This window comes from Magnolia sinica, chromosome 13, assembly GCF_029962835.1.
Source record: "Magnolia sinica isolate HGM2019 chromosome 13, MsV1, whole genome shotgun sequence".
In the NCBI taxonomy this organism is placed as follows: Eukaryota; Viridiplantae; Streptophyta; class Magnoliopsida; order Magnoliales; family Magnoliaceae; genus Magnolia; species Magnolia sinica.
Window position 1 is genome coordinate 54,322,351 of NC_080585.1, and position 25,006 is coordinate 54,347,356.

Consider the following 25,006-nt stretch of genomic DNA (forward strand, 5'->3'; position numbering starts at 1 on the left):
ATCCAAATGGGACCGGAAAGGCTCATTTTGAGACCGTTCGATATCCCAAAAGCACGTTGGAACTCTTCGATAATTATTTTGCAATTTGGATTGTTAATCTTTTTAAATCGCTTGATCCAACGGAGATGCTCATAACTCCCTCGTTTGATGTCGGATTGTAACAGTTTATGGTCATCTGAAAGGTACTTTAGTGCTCTTTCATTCCTGAGTTAAATCGTCGTATTCCGAGACTATTTGCGCATTCGTAAGTCAGATCGCAATCATCTGTCCTGAATTTTTCTTTCATTTCCTTGTCCAATAGTAAACTTCATAACTCTCTCTTTAGTGGTTGAATTTAGACTATTTTAAGCTCATTGGAATGGTAGGTTGACAAGATTCTAAATGGGACCAGAATTAGCTAATTCTAAGACCAGTCGATATCCTAAAAGCATGTTGGAACTCTTCGATCGTCATTTTGCAATTTGGATTGCTAATCTTTCCAAATCACGCGATCCAATGGAGATGCTCATAACTCCCACATTTGATGTCGGATTGTGGCGATTTTGGGTCATCTGAAAGGTAATTTAGTGCTCTTTCATTCCTGACTTGAATCGTCGTATTCCGGGCCCATTTACGCATCTGTAAGTGGGATCGCAGTTGTCTATACTAAAATTTTCCATCATCTCCTTGTCCAATAGTAACCTTCATAACTCTCTCTTTAGTGGTCGAATTTAGACTATTTTGAGCTCATTGGAATGGTAACTCGACAAGCATCCAAATTAGACCGGAGTTGCCTAATTCTAAGACCGTTCGGTATCCTAAAAGCCCGTTGGAACTTTTCGATCGTCATTTTGCAATTTGGATCGTTAATCTTTTCAAATCCCGCAATCCAATGGAGATGCTCATAACTCCCTCGTTTGATGTCGGATAGGGTTGATTTTTGGTCATCCAAAATGTTCTTTAGTGATCTTTCATTCCTAACTAGAATCGTCATGTTCCGAAACCATTCGAGCATCCGTAAGTGAGATTGCAATCGTCAGTCCTGAATTTTTTCTTCATCTCCTTGTTCAATAGTAACCTTCATAACTCTCTCTTTAGTGGTCAAATTTAGACTATTTTGAGCTCATTGGAATGGTAACTCGACAAGCATCCAAATCGGACTAGAATTACCTAATTCTGAGACCGTTCGATATCCCAAAAGTCCGTTGGAAGTCTTCGATTGTCATTTTGCAATTTGGATTGTTAATCTTTCCAAATCGCGTGATCCAACGGAGATGCTCATAACTCCCTCGTTTGATGTCGGATTGGGTTGATTTTTGGTCATCTGAAAGGTACTTTAGTGCTCTTTCATTCTTGACATGAATCGTCGTATTCCGAGACCATTTGCACATCCGTAAGTGGGATCACAGTCGTCGGTCCTGAATTTTTCCTTCATCTCCTTGTCCAATAGTAACCTTCATAACTCTCTCTTTAGTGGTCGAATTTAGACTATTTTGAGCTCATTGGAATGGTAACTCGACAAGCTTCCAAATGGGACCAGAATTGGCTAATTCTGAGACCATTCGATATCCCAAAAGCACGTTGGAACTCTTCGATCGTCATTTTGCAATTTGGATTGTTAATCTTTCCAAATCGCGTGATCCAATGGAGATGCTCATAACTCCCTCGTTTGATGTCGGATTGGGTCGATTTTGGGTCATCTGAAAGGTACTTTAGTGCTCTTTCATTCCTGACTTGAATCGTCATATTTCGAGACCATTTGCGCATCCGTAAGTGGGATCACAGTCGTCGGTCCTGAATTTTTCCTTCATCTCCTTGTCCAATAGTAACCTTCATAACTCTCTCTTCAGTGGTCGAATTTAGACTATTTTGAGCTCATTGGAATGGTAACTCGACAAGCATCCAAATGGGACCAGAATTATGTAATTCTGAGACCGTTCGATATCCCAAAAGCCCGTTGGAACTTTTCGATCGTCATTTTGCAATTTGGATTGTTAACCTTTCCAAATCGCGCGATCCAACAGAGATGCTCATAACTCCCTCGTTTGATGTCGGATTGGGTCGATTTTTGGTCATCATAAAGGTACTTTAGTGCTCTTTCATTCCTGACTTGAATCGTCATATTCTGAGACCATTTGCGCATCCGTAAGTGGGATAGCAGTCGTCGGTCCTGAATTTTTCCTTCATCTCCTTGTCCAATAGTAACCTTCATAACTCTCTCTTCAGTGGTCAAATTTAGACTATTTTGAGCTCATTGGAATTGTATCTTGACCAGCTTCCAAATCGGACCAGAATTGCCATATTCTGAGACCATTCGGTACCCCAAAAGCTCGTTGGAACTCTTCGATCGTCATTTTGAAATTTGGATTGTTAATCTTTCCATATCGCGTGTTCCAACGGAGATGCTCAAAACTCCCTCGATTGATGTCGGATTGGGTCAATTTTTGGTCATCTGAAAGGTACTTTAATGCTCTTTCATTCTTGAATTTAATCGTCGTATTTTAAGACCATTTGCTATTCTGTAAGTGGGATCGCAGTCGTCGGTCCTGAAATTTTCCTTCACCTCCTTGTACAATAGTAACCTTCATAACTCTCTCTTTAGTGGTCGAATTTAGACTATTTTGACCTCATCGGAATGGTAACTGAACAAGCTTTCAATTGGGACCATAATTGGCTAATACTAATACAGTTCGATATCTCAAAAGCACGTTGGAACTCTTCGATCGTCATTTTGCAATTTGGATTGTTAATCTTTCCAAATCCCGCGATCCAACGAAAATGCTCATAACTCCCTCATTTGATGACAGATTGGGTCGAATTTTGGTCATCTGAAAGGTAATTTAGTATTCTTTCATTCCTGACTTGAATTGTCGTAATCCGAGACCATTTGTGAATCCATAGGTGGTATCGTAGTCGTCAGCCCTGAATTTTCCTTTCATCTCCTTGTCTAATAGTAACCATCATAACTCTCTCTCTTCAGTGGTCGAATTTAGACTATTTGGAGCTCATTGGAATGGTAACTCGACAAGCATCCGAATCGGACGAGAATTACCTAACTCTAAGACCGTTCGGTATCCCAAAAGCCCGTTAGAACTTATCGATCGTCATTTTGCAATTTGGATTATGAACCTTTCCAAATCGCGCGATCCAACGGAGATGCTCATAACTCCCTCGTTTGATGTCGGATTGGGTCGATTTTTGGTCATCTGATAGGTACTTTAGTGCTCTTTCATTCCTAACATAAATCGTCGTATTCCTAGACCATTTGCATACATAAGTGGGATCGATGTCATTGGTCCTGAATTTCTCTGTCATCTACTTGTCCAATAGAAACGTTCAAAACTCTCTCTTTAGTGGCCAAATTTGGACTCTTTTGAGCTCAATGGAATGGTAACTCGACAAGCATCCAAATGTGACCAGAATTATCTTACTCAGAGACCGTTCGACATACCAAAAGCCCATTAGAACTCTTCGATCGTCATTTTGCAATTTGGATTGTTAATCTTTCCAAATCGCACGATCCAACGGAGATGCTCATAACTCCCTCGTTTGATGTCGGATTGGGTCGATTTTTAGTCATCATGAAGGCACTTTAGTTCTCTTTCATTCCTGATTGGAATCACCATATTTTGAGACCATTTGGGCATCCGTAAGTGGGATCGCAATCGTCGATCTTGAATTTTTCCTTCATCTCCTTGTCCAATAGTAACCTTCATAACTCTCTCTTTAGTGGTCGAATTTAGACTATTTTGAGCTCATTGGAATGGTAACTCGACAAGCTTCCAAATGGGACTAGAATTGGCTAATTCTGAGACCATTCGATATCCCAAAAGCACGTTGGAACTCTTCGATCGTCATTTTGCAATTTGGATTGTTAATCTTTCCAAATCGCGTGATCCAATGGAGATGCTCATAACTCCCTCGTTTGATGTCGGATTGGGTCGATTTTTGGTCATCTGAAAGGTACTTTAGTGCTCTTTCATTCCTGACTTGAATTGTCATATTCGGAGACCATTTGCGCATCCGTAAGTGGGATCGCAGTCGTCGGTCCTGAATTTTTCCTTCATCTCCTTGTCCAATAGTAACCTTCATAACTCTCTCTTAAGTGGTCGAATTTAGACTATTTTGAGCTCATTGGAATGGTAACTCGACTAGCTTCCAAATGGGACCGAAATTGCCTAATTCTGAGACCGTTCGGTATCCCAAAAGCCTGTTGGAACTTTTCGATCGTCATTTTGCAATTTGGATTGTTAACCTTTCCAAATCGCGCGATCCAACGGAGATGCTCATAACTCCCTCGTTTGATGTCGGATTGGGTCGATTTTTGGTCATCATAAAGGTACTTTAGTGCTCTTTCATTCCTGACTTGAATCGTCGTATTCCGAGACCATTTGCGCATCCGTAAGTGGGATCGCAATCGTCAGTCCTGAATTTTTCCTTCATCTCCTTGTCCAATACTAACCTTCATAACTCTCTCTTCAGTGGTCCAATTTAGACTATTTTGAGCTCATTGGAATGGTAACTCGACAAGCTTCCAAATGGGAACAGAATTGGCTAATTATGAGACCGTTCGATATCCCAAAAGCACGTTGGAACTCTTCGATTGTCATTTTGCAATTTGGATTGTTAATCTTTCCAAATTGCGCGATCCAACAGAGATGCTCATAACTCCCTCGTTTGATGTCGGATTGGGTCGATTTTTGGTCATCTGAAAGGTACTTTAGTGCTCTTTCATTCCTGACTTGAATCGTTGTATTCCGAGACCATTTGCGCATCCGTAAGTGGGATCGCAGTCGTCGGTCCTGAATTTTTCCTTCATCTCCTTGTCCAATAGTAACCTTCATAACTCTCTCTTCCATGGTCGAATTTAGACTATTTTGAGCTCATTGGAATGGTAACTCGACAAGCTTCCAAATGGGACCAGAATTATGTAATCCTGAGACCATTTGATATCCCAAAACCCTGTTGCAACTCTTCGATCATCATTTTGCAATTTGGATTGTTAACCTTTCCAAATCGTGCGATCCAATGGAGATGCTCATAACTCCCTCGTTTGATGTCGGATTGGGGCGATTTTTGGTCATCTGAAAGGTACTTTAGTGCTCTTTCATTCCTGACTTGAATCGTCGTATTCTGAGACCATTTTCGCATCCGTAAGTGGGATCGCAGTTGTCTGTCCTTAAATTTTCCTTCATCTCCTTGTCCAATAGTAACCTTTATAACTCTCTCTTCAGTGGTTGAATTTAGACTACTTGAGCTCATTGGAATGGTAACTCGACTAGCTTCCAAATGGGACCGAAATTGCCTAATTCTGAGACCGTTCGGTATCCCAAAAGCCCGTTGGAACTTTTCGATCGTCATTTTGCAATTTGGATTGTTAACCTTTCCAAATCGCGTGATCCAACGGAGATGCTCATAACTCCCTCGTTTGATGTCGGATTGGGTTGATTTTTGGTCATCATAAAGGTACTTTAGTGCTCTTTCATTCCAAACTTGAATTGTCATATTCTGAGACCATTTGCGCATCCGTAAGTGGGATCACAGTCGTTGGTCTTGAATTTTTACCTCATCTCCTAGTCCAATAGTAACCTTCATAACACTCTATTTAGAGGTTGAATTTTGACTATTTTGAGCTCATTGGAATGGTAACTCGACAAGCTTCCAAATGGGACCAGAATTGTCTAATTGTGAGACCGTTCGATATCCCAAAAGCCCGTTGTAACTCTTCGATTGTCATTTTGCAATTTGGATTGTTAATCTTTCCAAATTGCGCGATCCGATGGAGATGCTCATAACTCCCTTGTTTGATGTCGGATTGGGTCGATTTTTGGTCATCTGAAAGGTACTTTAGAGCTCTTTCATTCTAGACTTGAATCGTCGTATTCCGAGACCATTTGCACATCCGTAAGTGGGATCGCAGTCGTCGGTCCTGAATTTTTCCTTCATCTCCTTGTCCAATAGTAACCTTCATAACTCTCTCTTTAGTGGTCAAATTTAGACTATTTTGAGCTCATTGGAATGGTAACTCGACAAGCTTCCAAATGGGACCAGAATTGGCTAATTCTGAGACCATTCGATATCCCAAAAGCACGTCTGAACACTTCGATCGTCATTTTGCAATTTGGATTGTGAATCTTTCCAAATCGCGCGATCCAACGGAGATGCTCATAACTCCCTCGTTTGATGTCGGATTGGGGCGATTTTTGGTCATCATAAAGGTACTTTAGTGCTCTTTCATTCCTGACTTGAATCGTCATATTCCGAGACCATTTGCGCATCCGTCAGTGGGATCACAGTCGTCGGTCCTGAATTTTTCCTTCATCTCCTTGTCCAATAGAAACCTTCATAACCCACACTTCAGTGGTCGAATTTAGACTATTTTGAGCTCATTGGAATGGTAACTCAACAAGCTTCCAAATGGGACCAGAATTTCCTAATTCTGAGACCATTCGGTATCCCAAAAGCCTGTTGGAACTCTTCGATCGTCATTTTACAATTTGAATTGTTAATCTTTCCAAATCGCATGATCCAACGGAGATGCTCATAACTCCCTCGTTTGATGTCGGATTGGGTCGATTTTTGGTCATCTGAAAGGTACTTTAGTGCTCTTTCATTCCTGACTTGAATCGTCATATTCCGAGACCATTTGCGCATCCGTAAGTGGGATCACAGTTGTCAGTCCTTAATTTTTCCTTCATCTCCTTGTCCAATAGTAACCTTCATAACTCTCTCTTCAGTGGTCGAATTTAGACTATTTCGAGCTCATTGGAATGGTAAGTTGACAAGCTTCCAAATGGGATCAGAATTAGGTAATTCTGAGACCATTCGATATCCCAAAAGCACTTTGAACTCTTCGATCATCATTTTTCAATTTGGATTGTTAATCTTTCTAAATTGTGGGATCCAATGGAGATGCTCATAACTCCCTCGTTTAATGTCGGATTGGGATGATTTTTGTCATCTGAAAGGTACTTTAGTGCTCTTTCATTCCTGACTTAAATCTCTCTTCAGTGGTCGAATTTAGACTATTTTGAGCTCATTGGAATGGTAACTTGACAAGCTTCCAAATAGGACCAGAATTGGCTAATTTTGAGACCATTGGATATCCCAAAAGCACGTTGGAACTCTTCGATTGTCATTTTGCAATTTGGATTGTTAATCTTTCCAAATCGCGTGATCCAACGGAGATGCTCATAACTCCCTCGTTTGATGTCGGATTGGGTTGATTTTTGGTCATCTGAAAGGTACTTTAGTGCTCTTTCATTCCTGACTTGAATCGTCGTATTCCGAGACCATTTGCGCATCCGTAAGTGGGATCGTAGTCGTCGGTCCTGAATTTTTCCTTCATCTCATTATCCAAGAGTAACCTTCATAACTCTCTCTTTGGTGGTCGAATTTAGACTATTTTGAGCTCATTGGAATGGTAACTTGACAAGGTTCCAAATGGGACTGGATATAGCTAATTTCAAGACCATTCAATATCCCAAAAGCACGTTGGAACTCTTCGATCATCATTCTGCAATTTGGCTTGTTAATCTTTCCAAATCGCCTGATCCAATGGAGATGCTGATAACTCCCTCGTTTGATGTCGGATTGGCTCAATTTTGGGTCATCTGAAAGGTACTTTAGTGCTCTTTCATTCTTGAATCGTCGTATTCCGAGACCATTTGCGCATCCGTAAGTGGGATCGCAGTCGTCGGTCCTGAATTTTTCCTTCATCTCCTTGTCCAATAGTAACCTTCATAACTCTCTCTTCAGTGGTCGAATTTAGACTATTTTGAGCTCATTGGAATGGTAACTCGACAAGCTTCCAAATGGGACCAGAATTGCCTAATTCTGAGACCGTTCGATATCCCAAAAGCCCGTTGGAACTCTTCGATCGTCATTTTGCAATTTGGATTGTTAATCTTTCCAAATCGCGCGATCCAACGGAGATGCTCATAACTCCCTCGTTTGATGTCGGATTGGGTCGATTTTTGGTCATCTGAAAGGTACTTTAGTGCTCTTTCATTCCTAACTTGAATCGTCGTATTCCGAGACCATTTGCGCATCCGTAGTCGTCAGTCCTAATTTTTTCCTACATCTCCTTCTCCAATAGTGACCTACATAACTTCCTCTTCAGTGGTCAAATTTAGACTATTTTGAGCTCATTGGAATGGTTACTCGACAAGCTTCCAAATAGGACCAGAATTGTCTAATTCGGAGACTGTTCGATATCCCAAAAGCACGTTGGAACTCTTCGATTGTCATTTTGCAATTTGGATTGTTAACCTTCCAAATCATGAGATCCAACAGAGATGCTCATAACTCCCTCGTTTGATGTCGGATTGGGTCGATTTTTGGTCATCCGATAGGTACTTTAGTGCTCTTTCATTCCTGACTTGAATCGTCGTATTCCGAGACCATTTGGGCATCCGTAAGTGGGATCGCAATCGTCGGTCCTGAATTTTTCCTTCATCTCCTTGTCCAATAGTAACCTTCATAACTCTCTCTTTACTGGTCGAATTTAGACTATTTTGAGCTCATTGGAATGGTAACTTGACAAGCTTCCTAATGGGACCAGAATTGGCTAATTCTGAGACCGTTCGATATCCCAAAAGCCCGTTGGAATTCGTCAATCGTCATTTTGCAATTTGGATTGTTAATCTTTCCAAATCGCGCGATCTAATGGAGATGCTCATAACTCCCTCGTTTGATGTCGGATTGGGGTCAATTTTTGGTCATCTGAAAGGTACTTTAATGCTCTTTCAGTCTGACTTGAATCGTCATATTCCAAGACCATTTGGGCATCCGTAAGTGGGATCACAGTCATCGGTCCTGAATTTTTCCTTCATCTCCTTGTCCAATAGTAACCTTCATAACTCTCTCTTCAGTGGTCGAATTTAGACTATTTTGAGCTCATTGGAATGGTAACTCGACAAGCATCCAAATGGGACCAGAATTGCCTAATTCTGAGACCGTTCGGTATCCCAAAAGCCCGTTGGAACTCTTCGACCGTCATTTTGCAATTTGGATTGTTAATCTTTCTAAATCGCGTGATCCAACGGAGATGCTCATAACTCCCTCGTTTGATGTCGGATTGGGTCGATTTTTGGTCATCTGAAAGGTACTTTAGTGCTCTTTCATTCCTAACTTGAATCGTCATATTCTGAGACCATTTGCGCATCCGTAAGTGGGATCGCAGTCGTCGGTCCTGAATTTTTCCTTCATCTCCTTGTCCAATAGTAACCTTCATAACTCGCTCTTCTGTGGTCAAATTTAGACTATTTTGAGCTCATTGGAATGGTAACTCGACAAGCATCCTAATGGGACTAGTATTTTCTAATTTTGAGACCGTTCTATATCCCAAAAGCATGTTGGAACTCTTTGATCATCATTTTGCAATTTGGATTGTTAATCTTTCCAAATCGCACGATCCAACGGAGATGCTCATAACTCCCTCGTTTGATGTCGGATTGGGTTGATTTTTGGTCATCTGAAAGGTACTTTAGTGCTCTTTCATTCTTGACTTGAATCATCGTATTCCGAGACCATTTGCGCATCCATAAGTGGGATTGCAGTCGTCAGTCATGGATTTTTCCTTCTTCTCCTTGTCCAATAGTAACAAGCATAACTCTCTTTCCAGTGGTCGAATTTAGACTATTTTGAGCTCATTGGAATAAAAACTCGACAAGCTTCCAAATGGGAACAGAATTGGCTAATTCTGAGACCGTTCGATATCCCAAAAGCATGTTGGAACTCTTCGATCGTCATTTTGCAATTTGGATTGTTAATCTTTCCAAATCGCGTGATCCAATGGAGATGCTCATAACTCCCTCGTTTGATGTCGGATTGGGTCGATTTTTGGTCATCTGAAAGGTACTTTAGTGCTCTTTCATTCTTGATTGAATTGTCGTATTCCGAGCCCATTTGCGCATCCGTAAGTGGGATCGCAGTTGTCGGTCCTGAATTTTTACTTCATCTCCTTGTCCAATAGTAACCTTCATAACTCTCTCTTTAGTGGTCGAAGTTAGACTATTTTGAGCTCATTGGAATGGTAACTCGACAAGCATCCAAATGGGACCGGAATTATGTAATTCTGAGACCGTTCGATATCCCAAAAGCCCATTAGAACACTTCGATTGTCATTTTGTAATTTGGATTTTTAATCTTTCCAAATCTCGCGATCCAACGGAGATGCTCATAACTCCCTCGTTTGATGTCGGATTGGGTCGATTTTTGGTCATCTGAAAGGTACTTTAGTGCTCTTTCATTCCTGACTTGAAACATCATATTCTGAGACCATTTACGCAACCTTAAGTGGGATCACAGTCGTCTGTCCTTAATTTTTCTTTCATCTCCTTGTAGAATAGTAACCTTCATAACTAGCTCTGTGGTGGTCGAATTTAGACTATTTTGCACTCATTGGAATGGTAACTTGACAAGCCTCCAAATGGGACAAGAATTGGCTAATTCTGAGAACGTTCGATATCCCAAATGCACGTTGGACCACTACCATCGTCATTATACAATTTGAAGTGTTAATCTTTCCAAATCGCGTGATCCAATGGAGATGCTCATAACTCCCTCGTTTGATGTCAGATTGGGTCGATTTTTGGCCATCCGAAAGGTACTTTAGTGCTCTTTCATTCCGGACTTGAATCGTCATATTCTGAGACGATTTGCAAATCTGTAAGTGGGATCGCAGCCGTCTGTCCTGAAAATTTCCTTCATCTCCTTGTCTAATAGTAGCCTTCAAAACTCTCTCTTTAGCGGTAGAATTAGACTATTTTGAGGTCATTGGAATGGTAACTTGACAAGCTTCCAAATTTGACCAGAATTGGCTAATTTCGAGGCCGTTCGATATCCCAAAAGCATGTTGGAACTCTTCGATTGTCATTTTTCAATTTGGATTGTTAATCTTTCCAAATTGCGTGATCCTTTGGAGATGCTCATAACTCCCATGTTTGATGTCGGATTGGGTCAATTTCTGGTCATCTAAAAGGTACTTTAGTGTTCTATCATTCTAGACTTGAATAGTCATATTTCGAGACCATTTGCGCATCCGTAAGTGGGATCGCAGTCGTCAGTCCTGACTATTTACTTCATCTCCTTATCCAATATTAACCTTCATAACTCTCTCTTTAGTAGTCAATTTTAGACTATTTTGAGCGCATTGGAATGGTAACTCGACAAGCATCCAAATCGGACCAGAATTGCTTAATTCTAAGACCGTTCGGTACCCCCAAAAGCCCATTGGAACTCTTCGATCGTCATTTCGCAATTTGGATTGTTAACCTTTACAAATTGCGCGGTCCAATGGAGATGCTCATAACTCCCACGTTTGATGTCGAATTGGGTCGATTTTTTGTCATCTGAAAGGTACTTTAGTGCTCTTTTATTCCTTACTTGAATCGTCATATTTCGAGACCATTTGCTTATCCGTAAGTGGGATCGCCATCAACGGTCCTGAATTTTACCTTCATTTACTTGTCCAATAGTAACCTTTATAACTCACTCTTCAGTGGTCAAATTTAGACTATTTTGAGCTCATTGGAATGGTAACTCGACAAGGTTCTAAATACTAAAATTGTCTAATTCTGAGATGGTTCGATATCCCAAAAGTCTATTAGAACTCTTCGATCGTCATTTTGCAATTTGGATTGTTAATCTTTCCAAATCGCCCAATCCAACAGAGATGCTCATAACTCCCTCGTTTGATGTCGGATTGGGGCGATTTTTGGTCATCTGAAAGGTACTTTAGTGGTCTTTCATTCCTGACTTGAATCGCCTTATTCCGATCCCATTTGTACATCCGTAAGTGGGATTGCAGTCGTTGATTCAGAATTTTTACTTCATCTCCTTGTCCATAGTTACTTTCATAACTCTCTCTTTAGTGGTCGAATTTCGACTATTTTGAGCTCATTGGAATGGTAAGTCGACAAGCATCCAAATGGGACTAGAATTGGCTAATTCTGAGACCATTCGTTATCCCAAATGCATGTTTGAACTCTTCGATCGTCATTTTGCAATTTGAAATGTTAATCTTTGCAAATCGGGCGATCCAACGGAGATGCTCATAACTCCTCGTTTGATTTCGGATTGGGTTAATTTCTGGTCATTTGAAAGGGACTTTATTGCTCTTTCATTCCTAACTTGAATCGTCATATTCCGGATCATTTACGCATCCGTAAGTGGGATAATTGTCATTGGTCCTGAATTTTTCCCTCATCTCCTTGTCCGATAGTAACCTTCATAACTCTCTCTTCAGTGGTCAAATTTAGACTATTTCAGATCATTGGAATGGTAACTCGACAAGCTTCTCAATGGGACCAGAATTACCTAATTCTTAGACCGATCGGTATCCCAAAAGCCCGTTGGAACTTTTCGATCGTCATTTTGCAATTTGAATTGTTAACCTTTCCAAATCTGGCGATCCAACGGAGATGCTCATAACTCCCTCATTTGATGTCGGATTGGGTCGATTTTGGGTCATCTGAAAGGTACTTTAGTGCTCTTTCATTCCGAACTTGAATCGTCGTAGTCCGAGACCATTTGCGCATCCGCAAGTGGGATTGCAGTCGTCTGTCCTGAATTTTTACTTCATTTACTTGTCCAATAGTAACCTTCATAACTCTCTCTTCAGTGGTCAAATTTAGACTATTTTGAGCTCATTGGAATGGTAACTTGACAAGCATCCAAGTGGGACCCGAATTGGCTAACTTTGAGACTGTTCGATATCCCAAAAGCACATTAGAACACTTCGATCGTCACTTTGCAATTTGGATTGTAAATCTTTCCAAATCACGCGATCTAAACGAAATGCTCATAGTTCCCTCGTTTGATGTCGGATTGGGGTCGATTTTGGGTCATCTGAAAGGTACTTTAGTGCTCTTTCATTCCTGACTTAAATCGTCGTATTTCGAGACCATTTGTGCATCCGTAAGTGGGATCGTAGCCGTCAGTCCTGAATTTGTCCTTCATCTCCTTATCCAATAGTAACCTTCATAACTCTCACATTAGTGGTCGAATTTAGACTATTTTGAGCTCATCGGAATGATAACTTAACAAGGTTCCAAATGGGACTAGAATTGTCTAATCTGAGATCGTTCGACATCCCAAAAGCCCATTAGAAGTCTTCGATCGTCATTTTGCAATTTGGATTTTAAATCTTTCCAAATCGTGCGATCCAACGGTGATGCTCAGAACTCCCTTGTTTGATGTTGGATTGGGTCAAATTTTGGTCATTTGAAAGGTCCTTTAGTGCACTTTCATTACTGACTTGAATCGTCGTATTCCGAGGTCATTTGCGCATCTGTAAGTGGGATTGCAGTCATCGTTCCTAAATTTTCTCTTCATCTCCTTGTCCAATAGTAACCTTCTCAACTCTCTCTTCAGTGGTCGAATTTAGACTATTTTGAGCTCATTAGAATGGTAACTCGACAAGCATCCAAATCGAACCAGAATTGCCTAATTCTAAGACCGTTCGGTATCCCAAAAGCCCGTTGGAACTTTTCAATCGTCATTTTGCAATTTGGATTGTTAACCTTTCCAAATCGCGCGATCCAACGGAGATGCTCATAACTCCCTCGTTTAAAGTCGGATTGGGTCAAATTTTTGGTCATCATAAAGGTACTTTTGTGCTCTTTCATTCCGAACATAAATCGTCGTATTCTGAGCCCATTTGCACATCTGTAAGTGGAATCGCAGTCGTCGGTCTTGAATTTTTCCCTCATCTCCTTTTCCAATAGTAACCTTCATAACTCTCTCTTCAGCGGTTGAATTTAGACTATTTTGAGCTCATTGGAATGGTAACTCGAGAAGCATCTAATTCGGACAAGAATTGCCTAATTCTGAGATCGTTCGGTATCCCAAAAGCCTGTTGGAACTCTTTGATCGTCATTTTGCAATTTGGATTGTTAGTCTTTCCAAATCGCATGATCCAACGGAGATGCTCATAACTTCCTCGATTGATGTCGGATTGGGTCGATTTTTGGTCATTTGAGAGGTCCTTTAGTGCTCTTTCATTGCTGACTTGAATCGACGTATTCCGAGACCATTTGGGCATCCGTTTGTGGGATCGCAGTCGTCGGTCCTGAATTTTATCTTCATCTCCTTATCCAATAGTAGCCTTCATAACTCCCTCTTCAGTGCTCGAATTTAGACTATTTTAAGCTCATTAGAATGGTAACTCGAAAAGCTTCATAATGGGACCAGAATTGGCTAGTTCTAAGACCGTTTGATATCCCAAAAGCATGTTGGAACTCTTCGATCATCATTATAAATTTTGGATTGTTAATCTTTCCAAATCATGTGATCCAACGGAGATCGTTTGATGTCGGATTGGGGTCGATTTTGGGTCATCTGAAAGGTACTTTATTACTCCTTCATTCCTGACTTGAATCGTCATATTCTAGATCATTTGCGCATCCGTAAGTCGAATCGCAGTCGTCGGTCCTGAATTTTTCCCTCATCTCCTTGTCCAATAGTAACCTTCATAACTCTCTCTTCAGTGGTAGAATTTAGACTATTTTGAGCTCATTAGAATGGTAACTAGACAAGCATCCAAATCGCACCAAAATTGCCTAATTCTAAGACTGTTCGGTATCCCAAAAGCCCGTTGGAACTTTTCAATCGTCATTTTGCAATTTGGATTGTTAACCTTTCCAAATCGCGCGATCCAACGGAGATGTGCATAACTCCCTCGTTTGAAGTCGGATTGGGTCGATTTTGGTCATCATAAAGGTACTTTAGTGCTCTTTCATTCCTAACATAAATCGTCGTATTCAGAGACCATTTGTGCATCCGTAAGTGGGATCGCAGACGTTGGTCCTGAATTTTTCCCTCATCTCCTTGTCCAATAGTAACCTTCATAACTCTCTCTTTAGTGTTCAAATTTTGACTATTTGAGCTCATCGGAATGGTAACTCGACAAGCATCCAAATCGGACCAGAATTTTCTAATTTTGAGACCATTTGATATCCCAAAAGCACGTTGGAACTCTTCGATCGTCATTTTGCAATTTGGATTGTTAATCTTTCCAAATCGCGCAATCCAATGGAGATGCTCATAACTCCCTCATTTGATGTCGGATTGGGTCAATTTTTGGTCATCTGAAAGGTACTTTAGTGCTCTTTCATTCCTGACTTGAATCATCGTATTCCTAGACCATTTGCGCATCCGTAAGTGGGATCGCAGTCGTCGGTCCTAAATTTTTCCTTCATCTCCTTGTCCAATAGTAACCATCATAACTCTCTCTTCAGTGGTTGAATTTAGACTATTTTGAGCTCATTGGAATGGTAACTCGACAAGCTTCCAAATGGGACTAGAATTGGCTAATTCTGAGACCGTTCGATATCCCAAAAGCACGTTGGAACTCTTCGATCGTCATTTTGTAATTTGGATTGTTAACCTTTCCAAATCGTGCGATCCAATGGAGATGCTCATAACTCCCTCGTTTGATGTTGGATTGGGTCAATATTTGGTCATCTAAAAGGTACTTTAGAGCTCTTTCATTCATGAATTGAATTGTTGTTTTTCGAGACAATTTTCGAATCCATAAGTGGGATCGCCGTAGTTGGTCCCGAATTTTTCCTTCATCTCCTTGTCCAATAGTAACCTTCATAACTCTCTCTTCAGTGGTCGAATTTAGACTATTTTGAGCTCATTGGAATGGTAACTCGACAAGCTTCCAAATGGGACCAGAATTGTCTAATTCTTAGATTGTTATCCCAAAAGCCCATTAAAACTCTTTGATCATCATTTTGCAATTTGGATTGTTAATCTTTCCAAATTGCGCGATCCAATGGAGATGCTCATAACTCCCTTGTTTGATGTCAGATTGGGTCAATTTTTGGTCATCTGAAAGGCACTTTAATGCTCTTTCATTCCTGACTTGAATCATCGTATTCCGAGACCATTTACACATACGTAAGTGGGATTGCGGCCGTCGGTCCTGAATTTTTCCTTCATCCCCTTGTCCAATAGTAACCTTCATAACTCTCTCTTCAGTGGTCGAATTTAGACTATTTTGAGATCATTGGAATGATAACTCGACAATCTTCCAAATGGGACCAGAATTGTCTAATTCTAAGACCGTTTGATATCCCAAGAGCCCGTTGGAACTCTTCGATCGTCATTTTGCAATTTGGATTGTTAATCTTTCCAAATCACGTGATCCAACGGAGATGCTCATAACTCCCTCATTTGATGTCAGATTGGGTCGATTTTTGGTCATCTGAAAGGTACTTTAGTGCTCTTTCATTCCTGACTTGAATCGTCATATTATGAGACCATTTGCGCATACGTAAGTGAGATCGCAATCATCGGTCCTAAATTTTTTTGTCATCTCCTTGTTCAATAGAAACGTTCATAACTCTCTCTTCAGTGATCGAATTTGGACTATTTTATGATCATTGGAATGATAACTTGACAATCTTCCAAATGGGACCAGAATTGTCTAATTCTAAGACCGTTTGATATCCCAAGAGCCTGTTGGAACTCTTCGATCGTCATTTTGCAATTTGGATTTTAATCTTTCCAAATTGCGCAATCCAATGGAGATGCTCATAACTCCCTCGTTTGATGACGTATTGGGTCGATTTTTGGTCATCTGAAAGGTACTTTAGTGCTCTTTCATTCCTGACTTGAATCTTCCTATTTCGAGACCATTTGCGCATCCGTAAGTGGGATCGCAGTCGTCAGTCCTGAATTTTTCCTTCATCTCCTTGTCCAATTGTAACCTTCATAACTCTCTCTTCTTTGGTAGAATTTAGACTATTTTGAGCTCATTGGAATGGTAACTCGACAAGCTTCCTAATGGGACCAGAATTGGCTAATTTTGAGACCGATCGATATCCCAAAACTCCGTTGGAACTCTTCGATCAGAATTTTGCATTTTGGCTTGTTAATCTTTCCAATTCGCATGATCCAACGGAGATGTTCATAACACCCTCGTTTGATGTCGTATTGGGACAATTTTTGGTCATTTGAAAGGTACTTTAGTGCTCTTTCATTCCTGACTTGAATCGTCCTATTCCAAGACCATTTGAACATCGTAAGTGGGATCGCAGTCGTCGGTCCTGAATTTTTCGTTCATCTCCTTGTCCAATTGTAACCTTCATAACTCTCTCCTCAGTGGTAGAATTTAGACAAATTTGAGCTCATTGGAATGGTAACTCGACACGCTTCCTAATGGGACCAGAATTGGCTAATTCTGAGACTGTTCAATATCCTAAAAGAACGTTGGAAGTCTTCGATCATCATTTTGCAATTTGGCATGTGAATCTTTTCAAATTGCGCGATCCAACGGAGATGCTCATAACTCCCCCATTTGCTGTCGGTTTGGATCAAAATTTGGTCATCTAAAAGGTACTTTTTCATTCGGACTTGAATCATCATATTCCGAGACCATTTACGCATCCATAAGTGGGATCGCAGTCGTTAGACCTGAATTTTACCTTCATGTCGATGTCCAATAGTAACTTTCATAACTCTCGCTTCGGTAGTCGAATTTAGACTATTTTGATCTCATTGGAATTGGAACTCGACAAGCTTCCTAACGAGAATAGAATGGCTAATTCTGAGACCGGTCGATATCCCAAAAGAACGTTGGAACTCTACAAATGTCATTTTACAATTTGGATTGTTAATCTTTTCAAATTGCGCGATCCAACGGAGATGCTTATATCTCCCTCATTTATTGTTGGTTTAGGTCGAATTTTTATCATCTAAAAGGTACTTTAGTGCACTTTCATTCCTGACTTGAATCTTCATATTCTGAGACCATTTGGGCATCTGTAAGTGGGATCGTAGTCGTCGGTCCTAAATTTTTCCTTCATCTACTTGTCCAAGTGCAACCTTCATAACTCTCTCTTCAGTGGTCGAATTTAGACAATTTTGAGCTCACTGAAATGGTAACTCGACATGCTTCAAAATGGGACCTGAACTGGCTAATTCTGAGACTGATCGATATCCCAAAACTCCGTTGGAACTCTTCGATCGGCATTTTGCAATTTGGATTGTTAATCTTTCCAAATCGCATGATCCAACGGAGATGCTCATAACTCCCTCGTTTGATGTCGGATTGGGTCAATTTTTGGTCATCTGAAAGGTACTTTTGTGCTCTTGCATTCCAGACTTGAATCGTCGCATTCTAAGACCATTTACGCATCCGTAAGTGGGATTGCATTTGTCGGTCCTGAGTTTTTCCTTCATCTCCGTGTCCAATAGTTACCTTTATATCTCTCTCTTCAGTAGTCGAATTTATACTATTTTGAGCTCATTGGCATGGGAACTCGACAAGCATCCTAATGGGACCTGAATTGGCTAATTCTGGGACCGTTCGATATCCTAAAAGCATGTCGGAACTCTTCGATTGTCATTTTGAAATTTGGCTTCTTAATCTTTCCAAATCGCATGATCCAATGAAGATGCTCATAACTCCCTCGTTTGATGTCGGATTGGGTCAATTTTTGGTCATCTGAAAGGTACTTTAGGGTTGTTTCATTCCTGACTTGAATCGTCACATTCCGAGACCATTTGCGCATCCGTAAGTGGGATCGCAGTCGTCGGTCTTGAAAGTTTCCTTCATCTCCATGTCCAATAGTAACCTTTATAACTCTCTCTTCAGTAGTTGAATTTAGAACATTTTGAGCTCATTGACATGGGAACTCGACAAAAATCCTAATGGGACCTGAATTGGCTAATTTTGAGACCATTTGATATCCCAAAAGCACGATGGAACTCTTCGATCATCATTTTATTATTTGGTTTGTAAATCTTTCCTAATCATTCGATCCAATGGTGATGCTCATAACTCCCTTGTTTGATGTCGGATTAAGTTGATTTTTTGTTATCTGAAAGGTACTTTAGTGCTTTTTCATTCCGGACATGAATCGTCGTATTCCGAGACGATTTGTGCATCCGTAAGTAAGATGATTGCAGTTGTCGGTCCTAAATTTTTCCTTCATCTCCTTGACCAATAGTAACCATCATAACTCTCTCTATTATGGTTGCATTTAGACTATTTTGAGCTCATTGGAATGGTAACTTAACAAGCTTCTTAATGGGACCAGAATTGGCTAATTCTGAGACCAGTCAATATCCCAAAAGCACGTTGGAACTTTTCGACCATCATTTTGCAATTTGGATTGTTAATCTTTCTAAATCGCGTGATCCAATAGAGATGCTCATAACTCCCTCGTTTGATGTCGAATTGGGTCAATTTTTGGTCATCTGAAAGGTACTTTAGTGCTCCTTCATTCCTAACTTGAATCGTCGTATACCGAGACCATTCGCGCATCCGTAACTGGTATCGCAGTCATCAGTCCTGAATTTTTCCTATATCTCCTTATCCAATAACCTTCATAACTCTCTCTTTAGTGGCCGAATTTAGACTATTTTGAGCTCATTGGAATGGTAACTCGACAAGCTTCCTAATGGGACAAGAATTGGCTAATTCTGAGACCGGTCGATATCCCAAAAGCTCGTTGAAACTCTTCGGTCGTCATTTTGGAATTTGGATTGTTCATCCTTCCAAATCGCGCGATCCAATAGAGATGCTCATAACTCCCACATTTGATGTCGGATTGGGTCGATTTTAGGTCATCTGAAAGCTACTTTAGTGCTCTTTCATTCCTGACTGGAATCGTCCTATTCCGAGACCATTTGCGCATCGTAAGTGGGATCACAATCATCGGTCCTGAATTTTTCGTTCATCTCCTTGTCTAATTGTAAACTTCAAAACTCTCTCTTCAGTGGTAGAATTTCGACAATTTTTAGCTCATTGGAATGGTAACTCGACAAGCTTCCTAATGGGACCAGAATTGGCTAATTCTGAGACTGTTCAATATCCCAAAAGAACGTTGGAAGTCTTCGATCATCATTTTGCAATTTGGCTTGTTAATCTTTCCAAATCGTGCGATCCAACGGAGATGCTCATAACTCCCTCATTTGTTATCGGTTTGGGTCGAATTTTGGTCATCTAAAAGGTACTTTAGTGCTCTTTCATTCCTGACTTGAATCATCATATTCCGAGACCATTTGCGCATCCGTCAGTTGGATTGCAGTTATCGGTCCTGAATTTTTCCTTCATCTCCTTGTCCAATAGTAACCTTCATAGCTCTCTCCTCAGTGGTTGAATTTAGACTATTTTGAGCTAATTGGAATTGGAACTTGACAAGCTTCCTAATGGGACTAGAATGGCTAATTCTGAGACCGGTCGATATCCCAAAAGAACATTGGAACTCTTCGATTGTCATTTTGCAATTTGGATTGTTAATCTTTCCAAATCGCACGATCCAATGGAGATGCTCATAACTCCCTCATTTGATGTCGGATTGGGTCAATTTTTGGTCATCTAAAAGGTACTTTAGTGCTCTTTCATTCTTGACTTGAATCGTCGTATTCTGAGACCATTTGGGCATCCGTAAGTGGGATCGCAGTCATCGGTCCTAAATTTTTCCTTCATCTCCTTGTCCAATAGTAACCTTCATAACTCTCTCTTCAGTGGTCGAATTTAGACTATTTTGAGCTCATTGGAATGGTAAGCTGACAAGCTTCCAAATGGGATCGGAATTGGCTAATTCTGAGACCATTCGATATCCCAAAAGCACGTTGGAACTCTCTGATCGTCATTTTGTAATTTGGATTGTTAATCTTTCCAAGTCGCATGATCCAATGGAGATGCTCATAACTCCCTCGTTTGATGTCGGATTGGGTCAATTTTTGGTCATCTGAAAGGTACTTTTGTGCTCTTGTATTCCCGACTTGAATCGTTATATGCTGTGACCATTTAAGCATCCGTAAGTGGGATTGCATTCGTCGGTCCTGAGTTTTTCCTTCATCTCCTTGTCTAATAGTAACCTTCAAAACTCTCTCTTCAGTGGTCGAATTTAGAATATTTTGATCTCATTGGAATGGTAACTAGACAAGCTTCCTAATGCGACCAAATTGGCTAATTCTAAGGCCATTCGATATCCCAAAAGCATGTTGGAAGTCTTCGATCATCATTTTGCAATTTGGATTGGTAATCTTTCCAAATCGCATGATCCAATGGAGATGCTCATAACTCCCTCGTTTAATGTCGGATTGGGTCGATTTTTGGTCATCTGAAAGGTGCTTTAGTGCTCTTTCATTCCTGACTTGAATCGTCCTATTTCGAGACCATTTGCGCATCGTAAGTGGGATCACAGTCATCGGTCCTGAATTTTTTGTTCGTCTCCTTGTCCAATTGTAACCTTCATAACTCTCTCTTCAGTGGTAAAATTTAGACAATTTTGAGCTCATTGGAATGATAACTCGACAAGGTTCCTAATCGGACCAGAATTGGCTAATTTTGAGACAGTTCAATATCCCAAAAGAAAGTTAGAAGTCTTCGATCATCATTTTGCAATTTGGTATGTTAATCTTTTCAAATCGCGCGATCCATCGGAGATGTTCATAACTCCCTCGTTTGGTGTCAGATTGGGTCGACTTTTGGTCATCTAAAAGGTACTTTAGTGCTCTTTCATTCCTGACTTTAATGATCATATTCCGAGACCATTTGCACATCTATAACTGGGATCGCAGTCGCCAGTCCTGAATGTTTCTTTCATCTCCTCATCCAATAGTAAGCTTCATAACCCTCTCTTCAGTGGTCGTATTTAGACTATTTTGAGCTCATTAGAATTGTAACTTAACAAGCTTCAAAGTGGGACAAGAATTGGCTAATTCCGAGATCGTTTGATATCCCAAAAGCCCGTTGGAACTCTTCGATTGTCATTTTACAATTTGGATTGTTAATCTTTCCAAATCGCGTGATCCAATGGAGATGCTCATATCTCCCCCGTTTGATGTTGGATTGGGTCAATTTTTAGTCCTCTGAAGGGCGCTTTATTGCTCTTTCATTCCTCACTTGAACCGTCGTATTCTGAGATCATCTGCGCATCCATAAGTGGGATCGTAGTCGTCGGTCCTAAATTTTTCCTTCATCTCCTTGTCCAATAGTAACCTTCATAACTCTCTCTTCAGTGGTCAAATTTAGACTATTTTGAGCTCATTGGAATGGTAACTTGACAAGCTTCCAAATGGGACTGGAATTGGCTAATTTCGAGACTGTTCGATATCCCAAAAGCACGTTGGAACTCTTCGATCGTCATTTTGCAATTTGGATTGTTAATCTTTCCAAATCGCGTGATCCAACAGAGATGCTCATAACTCCCTCGTTTGATGTCAGATTGAGTTAATTTTTGGTCATCTAAAAGGTACTTTAGTGCTCTTTCATTCCTGACTAGAATCATCGTATTCCGAGACCATTTGGGCATCCATAAGTGGGATCGCAGTCGTCGGTCCTGAGTTTTTCCTTCATCTCCTTATCCAATAGTAACCTTCATAACTCTCTCTTCAGTGGTCGAATTTAGACTATTTTGAGCTCATTGGAATGGTAACTTGACAAGCTTCCAAATGGGACCGGAAATGGCTAATTTTGAGACCATTCGATCAACCAAAAGTATGTTGGAACTCTTCGATCATGATGTTACAATTTAGATTGATAATCTTTCCAAATCGTGTGATCCAATGGAGATGCTCATAACTCCCTCGTTTGATGTCGGATTGGGTTGATTTTTAGTCATCTGAAAGGTACTTTAGTGCTCTTTCATTCCTGACTTGAATCGTCATATTCCGAGACCATTTGCGCATCCGTAAGTGGGATCGCAGTCGTCGGTCCTGAATTTTTCCTTCATCTCCTTGTCCAATAGTAACCTTCATAACTCTCTCTTCAGTGGTCGAATTTAGACTATTTTGAGCTCATTGGAATGGTAACTCGACAAGCTTCCTAATGGGACCAGAATTGGCTAATTCTGAGACCGTTCGATATCCCAAAAGAACGTTGGAACTCTTCGATCATCATTTTGCAATTTGGATTGTTAATCTTTCCAAATCACGTGATCCAACGGAGATGCTCATAACTCCCTCGTTTGATGTCGGATTGGGTCAATTTTTGGTCATCTGAAAGGTACTTTAGTGCTCTTTCATTCCTGACTTGAATGGTCATATTTTGAGACCATTTGCGCATCCGTAAGTGGGATCGCAGTCGTTGGTCCTGAATTTTTCCTTCATCTCCTTGTCCAATAGTAACCTTCATAACTCTCTCTTCAGTGGTCAAATTTAGACTATTTTGAGCTCATTGGAATGCTAATTTGACAAGCTTCTAAATGGGACTAGAATTGGCTAATTTCGAGACCGTTCGATATCCCAAAAGCACGTTGGAACTCTTCGATCGTGATGTTGCAATTTGGATTGTTAATCTTTCCAAATCGTGCTATCCAATGGAGATTCTCATAACTCCCTCATTTAATGTCGGATTGGGTCAATTTTTGGTCATCTGAAAGGTACTTTAGTGCTCTTTCATTCCTGACTTGAATCTTCATATTCCAAGACCATTTGGGCATCTGTAAGTGGGATCGTAGTCGTCGGTCCTAAAGTTTTCCTTCATCTCCTTGTCCAATAGTAACCTTCATAACTCTCTCTTCAGTGGTCAAATTTAGACTATTTTGAGCTCACTGAAATGGTAACTCGACAAGCTTCAAAATGGGACCTGAATTGGCTAATTCTGAGACCGATCGATATCCAAAAACTCCGTTGGAACTCTTCGATCGGCATTTTGTAATTTGGATTGTTAATCTTTCCAAATCACACGATCCAACAGAGATGCTCATAACTCCCTCGTTTGATGTCGAATTAGGTCGATTTTTGGTCATCTGAAAGGTACTTTAGTGCTCTTTTATTCCTAACTTGAATCGTCGTATACCGAGACCATTCACGCATCTGTAAGTGGTATTATAGTCATCAGTCCTGAATTTTTCCTATATCTCCTTGTCCAATAGTAACCTTTATAACTCTCTCTTCAGTGGTTGAATTTAGACTATTTTGAGCTCATTGGAATGGTAACTCGACAAGCTTCCTAATGGGACCAGAATTGGCTAATTCTGAGACCGGTCGATATCCCAAAAGCCCGTTGAAACTCTTCGATCGTCATTTTGCAATTTGGATTGTTCATCCATCTAAATCGTACGATCCAATAGAGATGCTCATAACTCCCTCATTTGATGTCGGATTGGGTCGATTTTTAGTCATCTGAAAGGTACTTTAGTGCTCTTTCATTCCTGACTTGAATCGTCGTATTCCGAGACCATTTGCGCATCCGTAAGTGGGATCGCAGTCGTCGGTCCTGAATTTTTCCTTCATCTCCTTGTCCAATGGTAACCTTCATAACTCTCTCTTCAGTGGTAGAATTTAGACTATTTTGAGCTTATTGGAATGGGAACTCGACAAGCTTCCTAATGGGACCAGAATTGGCTAATTCTGAGACCGTTCGATATCCCAAAAGCACGTTGGAACTCTTCGATCATCATTTTGCAATTTGGATTGTTAATCTTTCCAAATCGCGCGATCCAATGGAGATGCTCATAACTCCCTCGTTTGATGTCAGATTGGGTCGATTTTTGGTCATCTGAAAGGTACTTTAGTGCTCTTTCATTCCTGACTTGAATCATCATATTCCGAGACCATTTGCGCATCCATAAGTGGGATCGCAATCGTCGGTCCTAAATTTTTCCTTCATCTCCTTGTCCAATAGTAACCTTCATAACTCTGTCTTCCATGGTCGAATTTAGACTATTTTGAGCTCATTGGAATGGTAACTCGACAAGCTTTCAAATGGGACTAGAATTGGCTAATTCTGAGACCATTCGATATCCCAAAAGCACGTCTGAACTCTTCAATCGTCATTTTGCAATTTGGATTGTTAATCTTTCCAAATAGCATGATCCAACGGAGATGCTCATAATTCGCTCTTTTGATGCAAATTGGGTCGATTTTTGGTCACTTGAAATGTACTTTAGGCCCTTTCATTCCTGACTTAAATCATCATATTCTGAGACCATTTGCGCATCCGTAAGTGGGATCGCAGTCGTCGGTCCTTAATTTTTCCTTCATCTCCTTGTCCAATAGTAACCTTCATAACTCTCTCTTCAGTGGTCGAATTTAGACTATTTTGAGCTCATTA